The sequence below is a fragment of the Panthera tigris genome, chromosome B2 (genome assembly GCF_018350195.1).
Source record: "Panthera tigris isolate Pti1 chromosome B2, P.tigris_Pti1_mat1.1, whole genome shotgun sequence".
Lineage (NCBI taxonomy): Eukaryota > Metazoa > Chordata > Mammalia > Carnivora > Felidae > Panthera > Panthera tigris.
In genome coordinates, this window is record NC_056664.1 from 8,769,980 (window position 1) to 8,794,303 (window position 24,324).

The following is a 24,324-nucleotide window of genomic DNA, read 5'->3' on the forward strand; positions in this document are numbered from 1 at the left end:
TAATTTGTCCTAAGTGGGGGGGGGGGGGGGGAGGAATGCAACAACGATCGTTACTATCAAGTCTCAGAGCTGATACTCCCAGTCAGTGAGCTTTCCACAGTGGTTTTCACCATAGGCTTCAGGATTTTCAAACCATGAGAATAGTGAAGTCTCAGAGTTCCAAAAAATAACTCACCCCTCTGTGACTCAGACGGGAATTCTGCAGAATACCAAATCAAAAGCCCAGAATGGTTTTGGACATTACAGATAAGCAATTAAAAGAAGTAAAGAAAGGGGTCCTGAGTGGCTCCGTCAGTTGGGTGGTCGACTCTTGATTTCAGCTCAGGTCATGATCCCAGAGTCGTGAGACTAAGCCCTGCATCGGGCTCTGAACTGGCATGGAGCCTGCTTAAGATTCTCTCTCCCCCTCCCTCCCTCCCTCCCTCCCTCCCTCCCTCTCTCTCTCTCTTTCTCTCTCTCTCTCTCTCTCTCTCTCTCTCTACTCCTTTACCCTGCTCACGTAAAATAAAATTTGCAAATAAATAAAGAAGATGAAGAAAACCAGACACAAATTATACTTATTTATTGGTTGTAGACAGAATTCACAAGATCTCCTGATGTTTGGGACTCCAAACAGAAAACTGCCTAAAACAGATAATAGAACTCCAGGAGAACTCTGAGCTTAAATAACAGACTGATGCTATGTGGCTAGCCACTCCTGAAGTCCTCAGTCATTTTGACATTTTTAAATTCAGAGTAAAACCCTGGCCAAGAAAGAGCGTGAACCGTCCTCAAATTCATGCCGCTGTATGTACTCTATTAAGTCTGACTTAGAGGAAAAAAAAAAAAAAAAAGAAAACAACAAAAACTCCTAATAGGGAGACCGTAATCCTCTGTACCTGTCCCAGGGTCCTAGTACTGACAGCAAGCAAAACCAGTGTTCTTATCCATGAACTCCTGGGTATGACACCCCATCTTGGAGACCGCTACGAGGGAAGAGAAGAAACGGAAGACTGAGGCACATAATCAGCCACCTGGACACTGACTCGGAGCCCACGCTCCACCGTGTCAGCATCCAAATACCCTCTCTAACTCAGGATGGCTGCGTCCAGCCCCTTCTAGAGCTAGGATTGTCACCTCCCTCTGAATGCAGATGCAGGCCAGAGAGGAGGCCAGGAGACAAAACGGCGAGCGCTGAGGCCAGGGGCTAAGAGTGCTGGTGAGGAAGTTCGCTAAGACTGCAGACCACATCAAGTGTGCAAGTCTGTTCCGCCAGCTCTGACTTTCACTTAGCCTGGGACTCCCGCTCCCCTTGCCTCGGACCATTATGCGGAGTCAGCTGGATCATCAATCACCTTCTCCAGCAGCGCCCGGCAGAAGGCAGGCTGGCCCCCCCACGCCATCTGCACGCGCATCTGCGCTCCGCAGCGCGGCCTGCTCACGATCTGCCGGCCCAGAGGGCACCACTAGGAACTCCTATTTTCTGCAGGAACTTGTCCAAGGATTCGGGAAGAGCTGCAGAGAGCCCGAGACAAGAGACAGCACAACAAACACTAGCTTACAAATGGGAACCACAAAACCTCTTGGGGTGGTTATCAAGCATCTTACTCACCCGTAGTTCCTAAAGAATTCCAGAGTCATTACTGTCTATTCCCTTGGAGAAGTAAATAGTTCATTTTATTTCAAAAACATATTTGATCTTGACTTCTTTTTTTAATAAGCTGATAAAAGTACTAAAGGAGACAATGGTGGGCACATTGTAATATCATTAAATGAATTCACATCAGATCTGCATAACCTTTTCTCAAGATCTGAAGGTAAAACTTATTCTTGATTACTGTTTTCATGAGCACGGTAAAGAAGTCCTGACTTTAAAAGTCCTCTTACACTTGATTATCAACATACAAGAAGCTCACAGGAGTACACTTGAAAAACATCGTCTATAATAAACACGAGGTAAATGGTAACAGACCCAAGTAAATATAAACATGTTAATTACACTGATAATCAAAGAAATACATATTACAACAAGGAGCTATCATCCCAATTCCCATTAAATTAGCAAAGACAAAATCTGTAATTCTAAAAACACAGAAGGGAAAAGCATCTCCCCCTCACTCTGATACACAACTGGTAGGAGGCTGATTGATACATTTTGTCTAGAGAACAATGAGACAAAATGTATCCTGAATTCTTAAAAAGCTCACGCACTGACCCTAAGTTCCACCTTTGGGAATCTGATCTACTTTCAAAATATATAATAACCAGAGATGAACACAGAGACATATAACCAAACATGTTGTTTATTTGATGGTTATAACATATTTATTGTTGTAAGTGACAAACTAGATAAAAATCTAAGTCCCTGGCCAAAAAAAAAATGTACATACATTACAGATCTGTAAGATGAAACATTATGTAGCCATTTAAAATTAGTATTGTACCATGTAACACACTCAACTGTTTTTTTTTTTCAAGTAGGATACAAAAATACTAAAGTTTCATCTGTGTAAAAGAGAAACCAGTACAAAAAAAAAAAAAAAAAAAAAAAAAAAAGATTGGGAAGTCATATGCCAACACGTTAACCATAGTAACTTCCACATAAGGAGTTTAGGTGACTTTTAAACTGTATTTTGCAAATGTTCTACAATCTGCAAGCTACTATTTTATAACTGGGAAGAAAAACGGTTTAAAAAGTCTATGGATTGGAGCACCTGTGTGGTTCAGTAGGTTAAGGGACCAACTCTTGATTTCAGCTCAGGTCCTGATCTCATGGTCATGAGATCGAGCCCCATGTGGGGCTCTGCGCTGACAGTTTGGAGCCTGCTTGGGATTCTCTGTCTCCATCTCTCTCTGCCCCTCCCCCTACTTGCTCTCTGTCTCAAAAATAAAAAAATAAATATATTTTTTAAAGTCTATGGATCAACCAACGATATTTCAAAAAATCAGCTACTATTTAACACTAAGACTAGCTTTATAAAACATAAGCCTTATACAATAAAAACAGTATTTCTTATCATTCAATTTTGAATGATTCCTGGATAAAGTATCTATGACTTGGAAAATCAATGTCACAACATAAACCTTTAACAGACAACAATCAATGACTCGGAAAACACCATTCATCCCCAGGTGGAATTATACAACAGTCATAAAATGGACGTTATGGTTTTTTTCCTCTGCGATAGTCTTTCCCTAAAAATAACTGTGAGAGCTGAAAGAACCATTTTGTTAATTTCAACTTTGAAGAGGACAAGACACTACCCATAAGAAACTTTCTGCTAACAGATGCATCTCTAAGTACAGATAAAACCAGGAATTTGTTAAATGCTGGACTGTGTGACACTCTAATGGAGCTAGGCCAACTAGAATGAAAAGAAACATTAGGAACATACCAAATTTTTTTAAAGTGAGAGAGAGAAACATATAAAAACTTGTTTAAATTTTAACATCTTCTTTACATTTAAGGGTCTTTAAAGTGGGACAGACCCATGTTTTAAAAAAAAAAAAAAAAACCCAACTCAATCACTTCCTAGCCATGTAAACCTGGGGGCAAGATACTTAACCCCTCTAAACACACCTGTTTCTCAAGTTTAAAATAAAATAAGGTTAAATAAGACAGAGTATGCAGACATGCCTTGCCCATTACTCAGTAAAGGAGAGCTATTATTTTCCTTCAGAAACAACATTCACTAGGCAGAAGCAAGCAGTAAAGAGTGTAACAGAGGATTTAAATCCATTCAGGGAGCACTCAAGAGGCTATGCCACACACCAGGTATACAGACATAAGCAAGAGCTGGCAGTTTTCAGGAAGAGAAAAATACAAGCCAACTAAAAATTAGAATACACTCTAAAAGGATAATACAGCTATGGTAAATATAGGCTGCTTTATTTAAGGTTATTTATTTTGAGACAGAGAGAGTGCGCAGGGGAGGGACAGAGGGAGGGGGAGACACGGAATTCGAAGCAGGCTCCGGGCTGTGAGCTGTCAGCACAGAGCCCGACGTGGGGCTCGAACTCATGAACCGTGAGATCATGACCCGAGACAAAACCAAGAGTAGGACACTTAACCCACTGAGCCACCCAGGCGCCATTTACATATAGGCTTCTTTAAAGAAGTACAAGTTAGGAAATGAAACTGGGGCTGGAAGTTTAAGGAAGACTCTAAGAGAGAAGTGCTATTAGATCTAGATGATAAAAAAAAAAAAAAAATCAATGTTATCCAGTCAGAGAAGGAATGGAACATCAGGCAGGTACAAATGGAACTGTGCAGCTGGAACCAGAGTTTCCTGAGGGATGTGGCCTGCAGTATCACAGAAAGGAGGCGGGGTCGATGCTGTCCCCTGAGCCACCCCAGACCTTCCAGGCACCCACCGCAGGCTCCTTCAGGGAAGGAAAAAGGAAGGAGCAAAGGAACCCAGAGAGGAGTTCTCCCACAGCTCCCACCTTTCAACTTCTCTCTAGCGCCCTCTATTGACAAAGCTAATACTGCAGCAGCTAACAAGGGAGAACTCTCACAGGGTCAGGTTCTGGTCCCATCAAGGTCGAATCTGGGGCAGAGAAACATTTAACTGTAACCGGCATACCGTCTTTCCCATCAAGTAAATGACAGTATTTTTTTAATGCCTGGCCTCTAACACAATGTCGGCCATAGAGGAGGAATTCAACAAATTTGCAAAGCATAATAAAATGGAAAGAGCACAAAATTTAGATGCAGGCAGATACTGATTCGAGCCTGCCCAGTGACAGAGTTGGGGGGGGGGGGGGAAGCGAGGAAGACACACAAATAAGCACCCTGGATTTCCTAAAGGTCAGCTGCTACCTAGAAACAGTTCAGACTCCAGATCACACTTAGAGGAGTTATTTTAACAACTTTCTGTAACGTTCCTTACAGGGATTCGTCTACCCAGAGAGGCCATCTTTTCAAAGAACTGTACGTGCAATTATGACAACACTAAAAGAATTGAGCTGAGGTGGGCCACCAGGAAAGAGGCTTGAACTAAATACCCCCAACCAATGTGATGCAACAAACTGAAACCATGTACCTTCCTAACCTGGTTTTCCGTTTCTCACAAAATGCTGATTGTTCATTTAAGGTATTAAGCAGTACCATCAGTATCAAAAACTGTTCTTTTCTTTAAAATCACATCCCGATGTTGTCTGATGACAAAACAAGCTATCTCTTTGCAGACGGGCCAACAAGAAACACAGGTTTAAATGCTGCCCTGTTATGAACAGCCTCACCTTGCTGAACAGAATCATTGTTAAATTACATTTTTCAATGTTTCTGAAGGCATGAGATTTGATCCAAAAGTGTTCTGTTGTGCCAGATTTCTATATAAAGCTACTTGCAGGAAGTAAAGATTTTCTTTCAATCAGAATAAAGAGAATTACCGATGTAGACAGTGACAGACAACATTCAGTCTTCATAAAGTCTTGCTTATTAAAAGAACAATTCCAGACAAGTGACAACCTGTCCTAGTTTTAACCATCTGTAAAAAAAGACTAGTCTTCTAGAACAGTTGCAGTTTAAGCAAGGAGGGTAAAGAATCAAACACTGCAAATAGTGGTTTACTGGCATGAAATTCACCCTCACTTTTTCTTCATTTGGTAAGTATTTGTAAGAAAACTAACTTCAACTATAATGTCATATTGTTTTCAGCAATCTCTATGCCCAACGTGGGGCTCGAATTCATGAGCCCGAGATCAAGAGTCCCATGCTTTACCAACTCAGGCAGCCAGGCACCCCTAATGTCATATTTTTTTAAAAAAACACCAATGCTTGTTAGACTAGAACTTTTCCAAAATAAAAAGGTTTTAAAATTCAACAGAATTGATATTATTATATTCTAAAAGATGTTCCTCCAATAAATTTCAACAGCAATACTCATCCATCTTTCAGCAACGATGCAATTTAATTACACCTCAGTCTCCCTATAAGCCATTTAACACAGAATAGCACTCTATTTAAAGATCTCCTCTCAAGAGGCTTATTTTCAGCTGAGGACGGGGTTTATGGCCCCAGTGCCTCTCATAGTGTCCAATGCATAAGAAATGAGTGGCAACATTTGCTCAAAAACTGGCTAAAAGGGTCTCCCCACACAGTAGTCTATTCTACAAGGTGGCGTAGACCACAGACAAGGATGCCACTCAGTCTCACTTGACTTCATATCCACAAGTTACTAACTGGAAAATAATCCATTTACTCTATCCACCACCTTGGATCACAATGAACCTTTGGTCAACTAGTTCCAAACAGAACAAAACACTACCCACATATAATTTCCATTCCTAGTAATAAACTTAGGTCTTGCCTGAAAGAGAGCTGGAAACGGAATGGTGGTTACTAGTAAGAATAGAATTTTTAGTGTTTTTCTGCTATGTATGGAATATTCTTCTCTTACTGACTATGAATAAATACTGCAGAACTCATCTGAGTTAGACTTATGCCTTCAAAGAGCCCTCCCAACCAGCCTACCCCAAAATGATCCCATCTAAATATAAAGATCCATTCTAAAACTCTAATGAAAATTTAACAGGGAGTATTGAAGAAATGCAGCAAAACAGTCAAGAAAATGAAAATCAGATAAAGAAAGAAGGAAAAAAATGTCAGAGAGAAGTGGTAGAACTAGAAAGCAGGAAAGAAGGAATGACATTCCTAAAACTGGAGTCTGAGCAAAAGAGGAAAAAAAAAAAAAAAAGACGGGGGAATAGAACCAATAAATAAACTATAATCCAAGAAAAATTTGCAGAAATAAAAGAAGATCTGAATCTACAGACTGAAAGTGTCAATGCACCTGGAACAATCACTCCCAAACACAGAAAATTCTTAGGCATCAAACATAAGGAAAATCTCAAAAAACAAACAAACAAACAAAAAAGATAAAATAATGAACAGAGGTAAACAAATTTAACTGGCATCAGAGTTGTCTAAAGCAAAATACAATGCAAGGCAACAACAGAACAGCACTGTTTTTAGAAATTCAGTGAAAGAAAGTATGAATAATGGATTTTATACCCAACCAAGCTGTCCTTCAAGTATGAGTGCCTTTTAAAAACAGTTTTAAACATATAAGAATCACTATCCCTTCTTGAGTAATCTACCAGAGGTTGGGCTTAATCCACCCAACAAATGACTAGGGAAATTTCAGCAAAAAGAGTGAGAAGGCCGTCCGTACACATAACAGTAGATTGAAGATTAAAATAAAGGTGGAGATGTTAAGCTCTGAAAGTTGGAAGATTAATGTGCAAATGTTAGAGGCAGTGATAAAACAAACAAAGCAAAAAAAAAAAAGTGAAGAAATGGGAAAGGAGGTGAGAAAGTAAAATAAGTTCATTGGTTGCCAAAAGTCAGAAGTTAAAGGGTACCATTAAACTAACATGACAAAGGGTAAATGATTAAATATATAACAGAGCAATACAGCCATTTAAAAGGTATAAAGACAAAGGTAACCACCGAATAATACAAGTGTTCCTAAATAACAGCTTATTAATTAAAATATATGTATACATCTCATAGGGAACCACAGCAAATATCAAGTAACATATACTTAAAAATTATCACCACAGACTTGAGACCAAATTTACCAATAGTATCAACAAAGCAACAAGATTTCAATGCTACATACAAGAGACATATCTTAAGCATAGTTCAGAATGGCTAAAATTAAAGGGATATAAATGGTGTAACAGGAAAAAGAGAGCAAAGTAGAACTCAAGCCAAAAGGATTAAATATGAAAAAAACACTTTAATTCTAAAACCACAATTGACAACGAAATTTTAACACTTACAAATATCCATGCGCCAAACAATGTTGTAACTACGCTCATGAAACTAAACACAAGTTGCAAGGGTGAAAGGATTTCAATCTAAAATGGAGCCAGATGAGGGGCACCTGAGTCGGTTAAGTGTCCGACTCTTCGGTTTCGGCTCAGGTCATGATCTCACAGTTCATGAGATCGAGCCCCACATCGGGCTCCACGCTAACAGCACTGAGCCTGCTTGGGATCCTCTCTCCCTCTCTCTGACGCTCCCCTGATCTCACTTGCATGCACACTCTCCCTCCCTCTCTATCTCTCAAAATAAATAAACAAAAAAATAAAATAAAAATGGCACCAGATGATGTGAAATGGAGAATGTCACTAAAGAACCCTCAGAAAAAGGGAGCTGAGAGACATTTCCAGTAAATGCCTGATTTACAGAAAACACAGATTTATCTCCTGTCCAATGAATAGCCTCCAAGAATCTCTCCCGATCCTCAAACCAATGAACATACTGCTTGGACCGTGGCTTGACTTCCTCCTCTCTGCACTCCTTGCCTATAAATACAGCCCACCCCAAACACTGAGAGAACCTGCCTACAGCTCGCTGCAGCATACATTTGCCAACCTGTAATTCCTCTGCTATTCCCACACAACTTTAATTTCTGGTAATTTGAGCTTGCCTCACTTTGCCTCTTAATTTAGGCTGACGTTAGAAGAAATGTACAGAGAAGATGAGACTTTAATACACTCTCCACATAAGAAAAATCAAGCACATACACATGCACGAACAAATGTAGCTGAAGGCTTATATACAATTAGTAACGTACACCCTATAGATCTACATTGAATGCTATGCCTATTTATAGAGAATCACACCTTCTCGAGCATTCATTGAACATTCACATAAACCAATGACATAATAAATCACAAAGAAAGTATCGTAGCAGTAAGCTCTTTAAAGTAGAAAAATTCAAACAATACTGTCTGAGTATAATGCAATAAATCTCAAAATTGCTTTTTAAATCTTCCTCTGAACAACTCTTGGGTGAAGAGGGAAATACAGATTGAAATTAGAGAATTAGTGATCTTGAGTACATGATGCATCAGAATCTCTGGAATACATTTAAGCAGTGAGAAGAAAATCTGTACTGAACAGTTATCAGTAAAAATGAAACAATAAAAGAGTTAAATACCTAGCTCAAAAACAAGAGAACAAAGTAAACAAAAAAGAAAAAATGCAAATATACCAAATAAAAAATGAAAAGGAAAAATATCATAAAAACCAAAAAACTGTTTTAAAATTACAGAGATCACTTTTGCAGATTTCTATGCAAATAAACTTGAAAGGCAAGATGATATGGATACATTTTTACAGGACCACATATTACCAAAAAAAAAAAAAAAAAAAAAAAAATGCACCTATTAGAGAAGAAAGCTTTTTAAACAGACCAATTCCCAGGGATGCCAGAGTGGCTCAGTCAGTTGAGCATCCAACTTCGGCTCAGGTCGTGATCTCCCAGTTTGTGAGTTCAAGCCCCACATCAGGCTTGGATCCTCTGTCCCCCTCTCTCTCTCTGCCCCACCCCTGCTTGTGCTCTCTCCCAAAAATTAAAAAAAAAAAAAATTAAAAAAATAATAAGTAGACCAATTTCCATAGAAATTATACAGAAATTTATTTAGAAGCCATCCCACAAAAATCAAAAGGTCCAGATGAATTCACAGGGCTTTTTCTCACTTCTTACCAAGTCTTTAAAGACAGATACTTCGGGTAATCTATAAAGTGTTCCAAAGCACTGAAAATGAAGAAAAATGTTCTAATTCTTTTAATGAAAACCAAAGTAACAGATAACCAAACTAGATAAAGACAGTTCAAAAATATAAAATACAGACCACTACCAGTCATGGATATCACTGCTAATATTTTTAGTATTTTTAGTATTTTTGCACAGTAAATTCAATGCAACAATACAAAAATAAACACACCATGTGGAATTCACTCTGGAAATGCAAGGTTATTTCAGTATTAGGAGACCCAGTAATAATATGTACAAGACATTAATACATCTAAGAGGAATAAAATCTATTTTGAAACAACTTTCAATGAAACTCACTATCCATTCTCAATAAAACTCTAAGAAAATGCAAATTTGTGAATAGTTTCTTAACATGACCAAATACATAAAATCCAAAAGCCAGTATTTTAGTTAAATGGAGACACAGTAGAGTCATTTCAGTAAGACAGAGAACAAGGTAAGATTATCCACAACATCCAAAACTGCTCAACACTGTACTACTGGCATCTGCCAATGTAATTAAGCAAGAGAAATAAAAGATAAAAATTGGTTTAAAAAAAAAAGAAGGAAGAAAACTATTTGCAGATGAAATGACAGTGCACCTAGAAAATCCTTTCAAAAATTGATGAGAAAAATTAACAATAAAAAAATTCGGTTAAAATATAAAAATAAATATAAAAAATATAAAGTAACAATAGCCTTTGCAGACAGTCACAAACAATAACCAATGTGGGGAAAAACAATAGAATCTTCATCAGACGCAGAGAAAGCATCTAAGAGAGCAATAAAAACCATAAAATTCTCAGGAATAAACTTATTAACAAGACATATCCAAAACCTATATTGGGGAAAAGGCTAAAACACTCCTAAAAGAAACAGATGTAGAACTGAATCAATGTACCATATCTTATTCTTGGATAGGATGAATCAACATCACAAAATGTCAGTTCTCCGGGCACCTGGGGGGCTCAGTCAGTTAAGCGTCCGACTTCAGCTCAGGTCATGATCTCACAGTTTGTGAGTTCGAGCCCCGCATCAGGCTCAGAGCCTGGAGCCTGCTTTGGATTCTGCGTCTCCCTCCCTCTGTACCTCCCGCGCTTGCTGTCTCTCAGTCTCTCTCAAAAATAAAATACACATTAAAAAAAAATTTTTTTAATGTCAGTTCACCCCAAGGTAATTTATGATTAACTTTTATTTACTAGTAAAAGTACCAACTACTTGTGTCATGGAATTAGAAAGGTGATAGTAAGGTTCATTTGAAAACCTAACATACAAGAACACCAAGGTTAAAAAAAAAAAAAAAAAAAAAAAAACATGAAAAATAAAAAAAACACAAGGAGAGATTAATTCTACCAGATATCAACTCATAAATAAAACTTCCATAGAAAAAAGAGCAGACAGAACACAAGTAAACAAACAGACCGGCAGAATAAAGCAGGAAGCCCAAGTTAGACCTACATAAATCTGGAAATGTAATATATAATAAATGGGGCATCTCAAAACATCTCAGTATGGGGGCACCTGGGTGGCTCAGTCGGTTGAGCTTCCAACTTTGGCTCAGGATTATGATCTCGCAGTTCGTGGGTTCGAGCCCCATGTTGGGCTCTGTGCTGACAGCTCAGAGTCTGAAGCCTGCTTCAGATTCTGCATCTCCCTCTCTTTCCCTGCCCCTCTCCTACTCACACTCTGTCCCTCTCTCTCTCTCTCAAAAATAAATAAACATTGGCACAAGAACAGACACTCAGATCAATGGAACAGAATAGAAAACCAAGAAATGGACCCACAAACGTATAGCCAACTAATCTTTGACAAAGCAGGAAACAATATCCAATGGAATAAAGACAGTCTCTTCAGCAAGTGGTGCTGGGAAAACTGAACAGCGACATGCAGAAGAATGAACCTGGACCACTTTCTTACACCATTCACAAAAATAACCTCAAAATGGATGAAAGACCTCAATGTAAGACAGGAAGCCATCAAAATCCTCAAGGAGAAGGCAGGCAAAAACCTCTTTGATCTTGGCCACAGTAACTTGTTACTCAACATGTCTCCGGAGGCAAGGGAAACAAAAGCAAAAATGAACTACCGGGACTTCATCACAATAAAAATCTTCTGCACAGCGAAGGAAACAATCAGCAAAACTAAAAGGCAATCAACAGAATGGGAGGAGATATTCGAAAATGACATATCAGATAAAGGGTTAGGATCCAAAATCTATAAAGAGCTTATCAAACTCAACACCCAAAAAACAAATAATCCAGTGAAGAAATGGGCAAAAGACATGAATAGACACTTCTCCAAGGAAGACATCCAGATGGCCAACCAGCACATGAAAAAATGCTCAGCATCACTCATCATCAGGGAAATAAAAATCAAAACCACAATGAGATATCACGTTACACCTGTCAGAATGGCCAACATTAACAACTCAGGCAACAACAGATGTTGGCGAGGATGGGGAGAAAGAGGATCTCTTTTGCATTGTTGGTGGAATGCAAGCTGGTGCAGCCACTCTGGAAAACAGTATGGAGGTTCCTCAAAAAACTAAAAATAGAACTACCCTACGACCCAGCAATTACACTACTAGGCATTTATCCACAGGATACAGGTGTGCTGTTTCGAGGGGACACATGCACCCCAATGTTTATAGCAGCACTATCAACAATAGCCAAAGTATGGAAAGAGCCCAAATGTCCATCAATGGATGAATGGATAAAGAAAATGTGGTGTGTGTGTGTGTGTGTGTGTGTGTGTGTGTGTGTGTATATATTTTATATGTACACACACACATGTATATATACACACACACATATGTATATGTGTATAAATATACACATGTGTGTGTATATATATGTGGATATATATGTGGATACACACACACACACACACACACACACACACACAATGGAGTATTACTCGGCAATCAAAAAGAATGAAATCTTGCCATTTGCAACTATGTGGATGGAACTGGAGGCTATTATGCTAAGTGAAATTAGTCAGAGAAAGACAAAAATCATATGACTTCACTCATACGAGGACTTTAAGAGACAAAACAGATGAATATAAGGGAAGGGAAACAAAAAAAAAGTATAAAAACAGGGAGGGGGACAAAACAGAAGAGACTCTTAAATGTGGAGAACAAACTGAGGGTTACCGGAGGGGTTGTGGGAGGGGGGATGGGCTAAATGGGTAAGGGACACTAAGGAATCTACTCCTGAAATCGTTGCACTATATGCTAACTAATTTGGATGCAAATTTTAAAAAATAAAAAATAAAATTAAAAAAATTAATAAATAAAATAAATAAACATTAAAAAAAACACTTCGATAAAGATACAATGCTTAATAAAGAGTGCTGGGGCAATTAAGTAGCCATCTGGACAGGATGAAAGTAGACCAGCACCCCAACACCACACATAAGCATGTGCCCCAAATGGACCAGGGATGCAAATGTAAAAGAATGAAACCATACAGGGACTAGAAGAAACCATAAGCGAGCCTCTCTCTACTCTCGGTGTACAGAAAGTCTGTGACTTCACTAGGAGTCAAAATCCAGGAGAAAGTGGAAAAAGACATTTTATAAATTTAATGATGGAAGTTATTTTATATGTCACTAAAACACCATAAGCAGAGTCAAAAGATAACTGGAAAACTGTTTGAATATGTCTATGCTATGTATCATAGACAAATATCCATGATACATAAAAAGAAAACCTCCTAAACGCTGAGACAACTGATAAGAAATAAGAAAAAGATGTGAACAACTAACAAAGATATAAAAATGGCCAAACATATAAAAAGAATTAGAGAAGGAGAGAGATGAAAATGACAATCTGAGACCCCATCCTCCCTGCTGAATGGTAGAATTAACAAAGCATGACAACAACAATGCTCTGTTGGAGGGGCCGTGGAAATGCCCAAGTTTCACCTAGACTCGATTCAGAATGCAAATCAGCACCACCCTTTTGGTGACACGTGTATATGCACTCACCTTTAAGCCAGGCATTTCCACCCTAGAAATGGATCCTGATGATACACTAATGACAACATAAAAATCCACGTGCAAAACCCAACTAAGCACAGCACTACTTGGAAGTGCAAAATACTGGAAACGTCCTCAACGTCCACACACAGGACACACTTGAATAAACCATGACAGGGTCACTAAGTGAGGTACTTAGTGCAGCCATACCAAAGAGCAAGGAATATCTCCATCACCTGATGTACAGTTCCTAGGCTCTATTACGGAATAAGAGAGTATCTAGAGTATGCTATCAGTTAAGGAAAAAACAAAAAGAAATTTTTAAAAAGTACATGGACTCTGCATATAGAATTCGGTGTAATTTATTTTGTGGGATTATGGCCCACAGAATAAGTGACCATGAATCCATACTGAAATAAATAATTCAACAAATAAGTAGGGAGAAAAAAAAAAAACAGTTCTCCCGAGTAAAATTCCAATTAATAAATACAAAAGGCATGATAGAAAACTCACAACGTGACTGGTGCTTGTATGTGGAAAAAAGGAAGAGTAAGCCAGATGTTACTGGGAGACGGGGGGGTGGGGGTGAAAAGAACAGAGTCATGTGGATGGTGAAAAGGGCGACAGGGCACTGATCCTTCTCTCAGCAAATGACTTAGTATATAGTTCTGCCTTTGAAAATCATGCTAATGTTTCACATACCCAAAAAACAAAAATACAAAAAAAAAATAAAAATTAAAACCAGACAGGAAGTGGGCAGAATCCACAATGGAATATGAGTGGCTTCAAATTAACTTAATTGAATCACAAATTAGTAACATAACCACACTGAATCTAACTTTGGAAAGCATCATTTTGACTACATACTGTAATATTAAAGACAAAAAAGGGCTCAAACATTATATGCTAGTAAGCAAAATGTCTTTTTCACAGGAGGATGGGTTAGGAATTCCAAAACTGTGCTACCCGTTTCATAGGACTGAACAAGTAACATGTACACCATGGAAAATGAGAGGTGTGTTTCTCCCTGCTACAGAATGGAGTTGCATATAAGAGGCGGGAAGGCTAGAAATAAATCCCCTGCAGGTGAAGTAGAATCAGAGAGATTGGTATGACCTCATACTCTTTAACAGATACAGATAAACACAAATAAACAGAAACAGATGTTTGTACACCTATATACATCTCCTAACTCTGTCCACTAACGCCGCCTAGAAGTGATGGCATCTCAGTAGCAAAGAGCATACCCAGTGCTCAAATTAGGTGTCTTTATACCATTCACCAATGAAAGGAACCTGGACTCCTTGGAGAAATGGCTCAATCCAGGAATGAAGCAAGGAGAGGACAAGATAAGCCTGGACTAGCTCATGTACAGAAAGGAGCTTCCACTGGCCAAATCCCTAAAACTCTTGAGTAATAAAATATAATGACAATGAGAGATTATGCCCCACAGAATAAATAACCTTGACCCTAAAATGAAATGAAATAAATAAGTAAATAGGAGTCCGCTCTCTTCCTCACAGCAAGATTCCAGTTAACTAATGTAGACGGCGTGATGGGAAGAGAAAAATCACCACCTGATAAATACTATAGTATGAACTATTGCAGGCAAGAATAATCAGTGGCTAAAATTAATGGTGAAAGCATGATAGAGTATCACCAAGCAACAACGTCACCAAATACTTAATAATAACTTCACAGTGGAGAAAGGCGAAAGTCACCGCCTGAATGAAGTAAGTTTAACCCCTAGTTACTGGATGTTAGAGTTAACTCAACAGAGATGCAGGCAATGTGCGGAACCCCGCTGGTGTGACCCTCGAGGATGCGGATCTATCACTCCTGTAGGCTTGACAGGATGCGCGGCTGAGGCTCATCATCAGGAGACACCAGGAAAGCTCAAATTAGGCAACATTCTACAACATAAATGACCAGGAATCTCCAGAAGTGCCAATGTCATGAGGACAACGACAGACTGAGAAGCTGTCCCCCTAACAGAAAGAGAGCTGACGTGTCTACTAAAAGCAGTGTGAGACCCAAAGTGGGACCCTAAACTAGGAGGAAAAAAGACAACATGTGAGCAAGATCTGTACAAGGGTTAATCATATCAGATCAGAATTTTTTTCCTGGTTTGATAACTGCATCCTGGTAACGTAAGACATCTGAACATTATAGAAGTGGAGGGAAAGATCTACGGGAAAGCTTTGCGCTATTTTTGCAACTTTTCAGTAAGTATGATATCATTTTGAGATGCAAGTTACAAAAATTTTGATACTCTATGAAGTCCCAGCCAAAACATGTTCAGGGACAATACTTTTAACAGCCAATTATTAGAAAAAAAAACTAAATGCCCATCAATAAGTGGTTAAATAAAATTCCCTTGTACATAAAATAGAACCAATAGAATCCATGAATAAGTACGAGCACAAAGTATTCTATAAATCCATAAATGAAAGGATAAGGAAGCTTTCTATCTACCTGCAAGGAATTATTCCAGGATATACCTTTGAAGGAAGGGAGGAAAGTACAGAGAGAGGACGGAGAGTGGAAAGGCAGGGGAAAGTGGAGGTCTAAGGGCTGTTGTAACACTTTTGCTGCCATAACCAACGATGCAATGAATGATTAAATCCCCGTCCCTGCAGACAAGTGTTTTCACATCTGTAGGGGAGGGCCACAAAACACAGAACTGCTAAGTCAAGAAGACTGCAGTAATTCAAATGTATTTGAATGTACCAGCAATGTATCAGAGTAAACATCTCCACACAATCTTAGGAGCACAGGATCTCCTAGGGTGGGGCAGGGTGGGGAGGGGATCCAATGTGCTCAGCAAAATACAGTATCTCATTTTTTTTCATGTTTTTTTAATGTTTATTTATTTTTGAGAGAGAGAGAGAGAGAGAGAGAGAGAGAGAGAGTGTCAGAGCACGAGAGAGGGAGGGGCAGACAATGAGGGAGACACAGAATAGGAAGCAGGCTCCAGGCTCCGAGCTGTCAGCACAGAGCCCAACATTGGGCCTGAACCCACAACCATGAGATCATGACCTGAGCCGAATTGGGACGCTTAACCAACTGAGCCACCCAGGTGCCCCTATGGTATCTCATTTTAACTTGCAGTTCTCTGACCACCAGTAAGGATGAAACTCTTTGATGTTTACCTGCATGTCCTTTCCATAAACTGCTTGCTCATACTTTTTGGAAACTATTCAATTAAGTGGTTTCATTCAAAGAGACCTGTGACGTTACTGATGTCACATCACATGTGTGTGTGTATATACATATATGATTTTACACATGCTTTTTTACATATTTATATAAATACAAATCATGTATACATATATAAAATTATATTTTTTTAACCTCTGTGGGTTTTCCTTTTCTAGATATTGATTTGGGTGTTTCCCAGGCTACACAGAAATTTAAATCATTAGGCCATGAAACCAATCAAATCTTTGTGATTATGACACTGGAGACTGCAAGGGCCACTCAGTGGGCAGAAGTCACAGGTGCCTGGTTCCTTCTCATTAAGAACAGGTCTGTCCGGCACGAAAAAGTCCACACGTCCTGCATGAGCTTTAAATGTCCTACTGAACATTCATGTAGGTAAAAAACATATTCACAATATCTACATTCTAACTCTATTTCACATATAAACACAACGCATTTTTTTAAGCAGACTCAGGAATCCAACTTTTATGCAAATGGAGGGAAGGAAAAAAATCACATTTTGCTGCACTGAGAACTTTACCAAGAGTCATCATCTGGTCTAGAAAGGCCCATCACTAGGATTAGGCCATTCTTGGCATTTAAGCCATTAAGGCCACACAGATGTCACGCCACATTCACTCCCCTCACATTCAGTGTAATTCTATATACATTTATCTCTTACATTTCCTGGTGCCTCTATGCCTGAACATTTCCATTTTGAAACATATCTATTACCTTACCAATTTTTGGTTTCTCCCCTTACATTGTATTCAGAGCACTGTCATTTGTTATTGTGTGTGTACGTAAATTATATTATTTGTGAATATCACTTCAGAATAATAAAGGATACAGTGCAACGTACTTGTTATACGAAAGGATCTCAGAGCCTGAAAAGGTTCAGAAATACTGCTCTAGGATTACAGGAGAGGAAAGACTCCCCTAATTCCAGGCCTCTGACCCTCCTCTCTCCTTCACCCCTAGCAATACAGATAAGGCTCCTCCTCTAATGTCCATTATGCAGTGAACCTTGTTCCTAAAACTTGGTGTCTCAGCCACGTCAGTGTTCTCCTCAGACATCCAGTTCTCAGGCTCAAATGCTTAACTGAAGCTACTTAGGCAACAGGACAATGAGAGGAAAAGAAATATATACTCAGAGTGCCATGTGCCCAGGATATGCTCAATGGAATACCCATCAGTTCTATTTTCATATTTTTTAATTACCATTTTAAAAATCACCTGATCAAGTATACCAAAACCTTTGTTATTTAGTAAAGTGGTAAAAACGTCAAAACTCTCTGGTAACTATCACACAATATTGACATGTGTTTAAGGAAAGCATCAAATTAAACTTTTTACTTTTGCCGTAAACTTTCTTATCTGACCCCTCATATAAGAGAAAGGAAATTTACAAGCTAGAAAACACGTCACAGCCTGGCACAAAGGACGAGCTGTTGATTCTAAAACATTGTGTGAAAGAGATCTTTGACATACACATTAATTTGTAGTTTTCCCAGAGCAGTTTCTATCATGTGATTCTGTCAGTTTCTTTCTCGATGTATCTACTGAGGAGACAAGCACGCGCATGTGCACGCACACACACACGCACGCACACACACATTCAGCAAAGAAAACACTGAAGAATAGGCCATTAAGACGTAACTGTGTCTGGGCAGTTCATAACAATGGTTCAGCAGTGTATCTGTGCAGGGACACAAAAAGGCACTGTTGCACAATGTCCAGGTGCATTCCATGAGAAGAATTTGATACCCTTAACTTTCCTCTAATATCCAATGGCACCAAACTACAGAAAATCCATAGCAAGTTTTATTGGACTCATCCCACTGGTTAGATGTTCAGTGGTTACTTCTAATTCTCCATTTTTTTCATGTTAGGTGTAAAACACTGAATTTCCATTTTACTGAAAAGCAGCATTGTTCTCAGCTGAAACAAACTTTTTAGAATTATATAAAATAACATTTTCTAATATTTAATTATAGAATGAATTTCAGTCTCAACCTGGCTTCCAGTTGGTTAAAACCTTCCGTGATATTCCATTTTCGACCCTACTTTTGTCTTCCACTAATTTTGTTTTCTACTAAATTCTTTTAAAATCTCTAGTTTCTAAAACAGGTTTAGAATTATTATATCATAAAACCGAATCTCTGGAACAATGAGATACTGTACATCTTAGGGGCAGAAGGTATTTGAAAATCCCAATTACTCATTATCATTATTATCATCATTATCATTATCCTTAGTGTGTGCAAACATCTAAGCCATGAGCTCTTTCCTGTATATTTTGTTGTTACATCATCAGAAACAGATCCGGGTAAGCAAAAAGAGAAAAAATTCTCAAATGCCAACTATGCTGCTTCTTAAATGTTCTTAATAAAGAAAAAAGGAGAAAGAAGGGTCATTTGTCCATATTGAGAACATAATCTAATACAGGGATCCAGACAAATAAGAAACAAAATATGTATTTTGCCCCAAAGATTACATCTACACCAGTGACATCAAGTTAGCCCCCAGATAAAGTACTCCCTTTCTCCCCTACCAACAGAACCCCAATTCTGTTGGGAACAACAATGACCAGTCTGAAATAAATAAAAATATATTTCCTGCTTCCCTTGTGAATAGAGAAGTCATCTGATATGGTTCCAGCCATTGGGATAAAGCACACAGTTTTGAGTGGGACTTCCTACAAAGCCCCTTTAAAGGAGGGACAAAGTCAAGTGGCACTGTCCCCCCATTCGGTACTTCCTCCTTTTTAGAAAACACATATAATGGCTGCAGAGGAGCACTGACGTTCCACCATAATGGAAAGATCTCTAAGACTGCCGGGACCTGGCACTTCCATGCTCGAATGGCTAAACCAAAGCCAGCAACTTCCTAACTGTGGACTTTGTATTATAGAAGAAAACTAAATCCCCCATCTTATGTAAGCCTCTATTTTTTTTAGTTTTCTAGGACATACAGCCAAACTTAATTTCTAAGTAAGGCAACCTAATAGAAAACAGGGATACAGAAAAAGTTCTATGAAAAGCTACAGGGGAACACTCTCGTTCTGACAGAGGCAGGGGGTGGTGGGGGTCAGGAGGATAAACCTAGAGAGAAAGCAAAATGTATGGTTTGGTTCATTCATTTGTTCAACCATCATGGTCAACCACAGTTAGCAGGTGTCAGGATGCAGATAAAACACATAGTGGCTACCCCCAAGGAACTTTGAAATGGAGTACAGGCACATCAAGAGGTGGTTAAACACAGGATTATTCACATGGGACGGTCACACACAGCCATGCCGGACTATGTCTACAAGCACTGTGTCTAATAACCCACAGAGCTGCTATCCAGCCATCAAAGCCTGTAGTCAAAAGTGCCTTAAGGACTGGCCTCAGCCCTTGAGCTATAAAAACAGTAATAGAAATAAACATAGGGCACTTTGAATAGGATTTGCCTCCACAGATAAGGCTAGTAGCTAAAAGCACAGTTTCATTTTACCTATGGATCCTGTTTCCCCTTCACAACCACTCTCTCCAATTTTCCATGACTGCAGACAACCATGCCTTAATATAGTCTAAAATCGAGGTAACCCTTCAAAGTGGCCCGGAGCACACCTAAACCTAAGTGCAACCATAAGCAAGGGACAGCAACAGTTAACACGTGATGTTTTAATACCCTGTTTACAGGTTTAAAGGTCCTATGTTTTTTTAGTTCATTTATTCTTAGTTATTAAACAATACCACTGAGTGCCTAAAATTTAAGAAAGATTATGTTTCTTACGTTTAGAGCATAGAATAAGGAGAGAAAAAAATACACAAGAGTCTTTTTCTCTGTTGTATAAACACACACACACCAAGAATAAGTAGAATGTCTTTGAAACCAAAACAATAGGAAATCACTCTTGGCTGAAAGCACGGGCCCAGATCATGTTGATTTCTTCTTTAATCCTGCTAAAGCAAGTTTCTGCATGCTTTCTGGGGCCTCCACCTACAGAGCTGTTAGGACAACAGCCAACACATATATTTAATTACGTAAGTATTCAACGCTATCAGCCAGCTGTTGCCAGTACATAATACACTGACCTCTTTCACTTACTCTCTTGCTTAAAATGGCAAAAACAAAGCAACTGTTGATGTAACAGTAATCATGAAATATGCAAAATACTATTCTCCAAAAAGATTGTAGATAACTACAAAAACTCAGTTTTGCATTTTAAAATGACCTACTACATCTAAACTGCTTTTTCTGTTCCTGATTTGCAAAATAAGTGACTAATCTTTCAACTGTGAGTTTATTCCCTCATTTTGCCTTATTCAAGTCTACCAGAAGAAGTTCAACCCTAAAATACACTTTCTCCTTTATTTCCAATCAAGTTTCTCACTGGGATATACCACGTAATAATATCCCTGAACTCCCATTCATCTCCATGTTTTTCCTTGGTTAGGGGACAAGTAACATAAACCTTGTAACGAGGAACTGGTCAAAATCTTTAGGAATCAACAGAGAGTTCTCCATTTATGTTTCCAGAAAGCATGTTCCTCCAACACCATTATTAACCCCAGACTCGCTGATGGGGAAAACCAAATATAAAGTCCTTGCAACAACAGAAAATAGACTAAACAGAACCATGACTTAGGACTTGAATAACACAAATCCACACGTGGTACGATGATAAGGCCTAACCCCTAAACAACAACGTATCCACAAAAATGTGGTCTGTACCAGTATCCCCGTGCACATACATCTTACTATCTGACCTCTCTCATAACGTCCTTTCTCAAGCCAACCTTACCAATGTTTCAGCTTCCTCCCCTGCAACAGCCGTGTGGATTTATGTTTTGTTTTTTTAATTCGGTGGTATATCTGTTTCCTGCTCATTTGGTGAAACTGAACAATTTGATACTCAAAAGCAAAATATATGCCATGGTATTAATATAGCTATATAATTTATATATTTAACCAGAGTAAATACATTAACAATGACTTGCTGATGCACAGACAGCATGATGCTAACCTCTCTTCCCCAAAAAGACAGAATCAGTTCGACCTAACTGTACAAATATGTATCGAGTAATTACAATTGTGTGTCAAACTCTAGACCAAACATTACCAGGTTTTTATCTACACCTTTCTTTCTACCCTCTGACTCAAGATGAGATGCTTCAATTGAGCCAATGGTCAAGGTCCTGAAGTTGGCCCAGCTTAGTTTGGCAAGAAGAACAAAGTCCTGTCATTCATAGGTGGACTTCTGCCAGCTTGACCAAGTGACTACTCCAAGAATTCCTATCCTATGATCCAGCAATTGCTCTACTAGGTATTTACTCAAAGGCTACAAAAATATCGATTTGAAGGGACACATGCACCCGGATGTTTATAGCAATATTATAAACAATAGCCAAATTATGGAAAGAGCCCAAATGTCCACTGACTGATGAATGGCCATAAAAAGAATGAATCTGGCCATCTGCAATGACATGGATGGAGCCAGAGTGCATTATGCTAAGAGAAGTAAATCAGAGAAAGACAAATACCATATGATTTCACTCATATATGGAATTTAAGAAACAAAGTTAAGTGAACATCGGGGTGAAAAAGGGAGAGGGAGAGAGGCAAACCATTAAACATACTCTCAACTACAGAGAACAAACTGAGGGCTGCTGGAGGGGTACTGGGTGGGAGGATGGCTTAAATGGGTGATGGGCATTAAGGAAGACACTTGTGATGAGCACTGGGTGTTGTATGTAAGTGGTAAATCACTAAATTCTACTCGTGAAACCAATATTACACTGTATGTTAACTGTAATTTAAACAAAACCTTGAAATTTAAAACAGAAGAATTCTTACCCCCTTTCCTACTCTCTCTGGAAAGACACCGTGCAGCAACAGTGACCAATACAAGTTTCCTACCTCACTTATGACATCGGGCAGGTTTCTTCCTAGTTTACAAGGAAAACATAAAAAGAAAACAGCATGATTTCTTAAAAAGAAGGTCCATTAACAGGATATTCGAAAATTAGAATTTTCTTTCCCCTTTTTGCAAATATACAGACTTGTCTCCAACAAGAGATTCACAAGGGCCTTGGGGGACCATTCTTAGAAGAGTTGACAAGCAGTCTATTAATGGTTTCTGTGTCCCAAGAAAAGGAAGATCATTACACAGTAGAGTCAGCGGGTCAGAAACTCCATAAAAAAAGAATTTTCCTGAGGTCAATAACCTGACCTCAAGACTCACAATCTAGTAGAATGTCAAACATGTAAACAAACAATAAAATGTAATATTCAACAATAGATGTTTGTACGGGATAAAGAAGTAGCAGAGAATAGAGGGTGATTAACTCGGTGGACCTTGGAGGTAAGGGGGGCAGTTAGAAGGGAGATGACCTCACAGATGATACTGCCTTTGATAGGAGTTCCAAACGAAGAACAGGTTGCCAGGCAGGATTACATGAGTGTGTGGGTGTGTGAGTGTGTGTGCACAAGTGCACGCACATGCACACATGCATGCACTTGGGAGAAAGGGGAGCATTTTCAAAGGAAAGGGAAGAAAACGCGCAAACACATGATGTGTTTAAAAAATCATATAATGTACGGGAAAAGTAGAATTCTAAGGAGCCACAAGAAAACAAGCTAGAGAGGGAGGCAAGAAAGATTTTTTTTTAAGACCTTATTACACTAAGAAATTTTACCTTCATCCTATAGCTGGGATGGAACCACTACAGGGTGTGAAGGAAAGGAGAACATGGACTGGCCCAGAAAAGTAGCTGAAAACAAGTTAAAATTTTCCTGTGAAATTATGAGCAAGAGATACTGACGACGGTAACTACAGCATTAACAACAGGAATGGAGGGAGAGGGTTACATTCAAAAGATATGTGTCTAGTTCGCGGCAATCTGACGACTCCTGAAGAGAACACAGTGGTTCACTGCCGGTTCCAAGAGGAACACTTATTACCACATAAGGAATAAAAATACTAATAACAGCGAGCGAAAGTAATGAGAAAGAAGATGGGGCACCTGGGTGACTCAGTTGGTTAAGCGTCCCACTTCGGCTCAGTTTTGCGAGTTCAAGCCCCGCATGAACTGCTGACAGCTCAGAGCCTGGAGCCTGCTTTGGATTCTGGGTCTCCCTCTCTCTCTGCCCCTCCCCCACTCACACTGTCACTGTCTGTCTCTGTCTCTATGTCTCTCTCAAAAATAAATAAATATTAAAAAAATTTTTTTTAAAAAGGAAAAAAGAAAAGAGGAGGAAGAAGGGTTAAAAGGAGAAAGGAAAAGATATTCTAGAAGGAAAAGAATCAAAGAAAACTCACAGACTATCTGGAAGATGACCGTGCAAGCAAACAAGACAGACAGCATGAGTGCAAACACCAGCGGGGTGGGGGGAGGCGAGGTACATAACATGGGTTTCCACATGATGACTGGAGGGGTCAATGAGTCATGTCAACAGAGAAGTCCAGGAAGCAGTCAGATATGCACGTCTGGATCCTGGAAGGGGAGAGGAGAGTCAGAAACAGAAATGTGAGAGTCATCGGCGCACGGACAGTATCAGAACAAGTGAAGGAAATGAGAAAATGGAGGAGGAAATGTCAGCTCATACTAAGCACGGC

At 39.0% G+C, this 24,324-nt stretch overlaps 1 protein-coding gene across 5 annotated transcripts in view; it reads right to left on the minus strand.

Annotated features, from left to right (window-relative positions):
- Nucleotides 1-24,324, minus strand: part of CDKAL1 (CDK5 regulatory subunit associated protein 1 like 1) — a 703,328-nt gene that overhangs the window by 562,096 nt on the left and 116,908 nt on the right. The window lies entirely within an intron of this gene.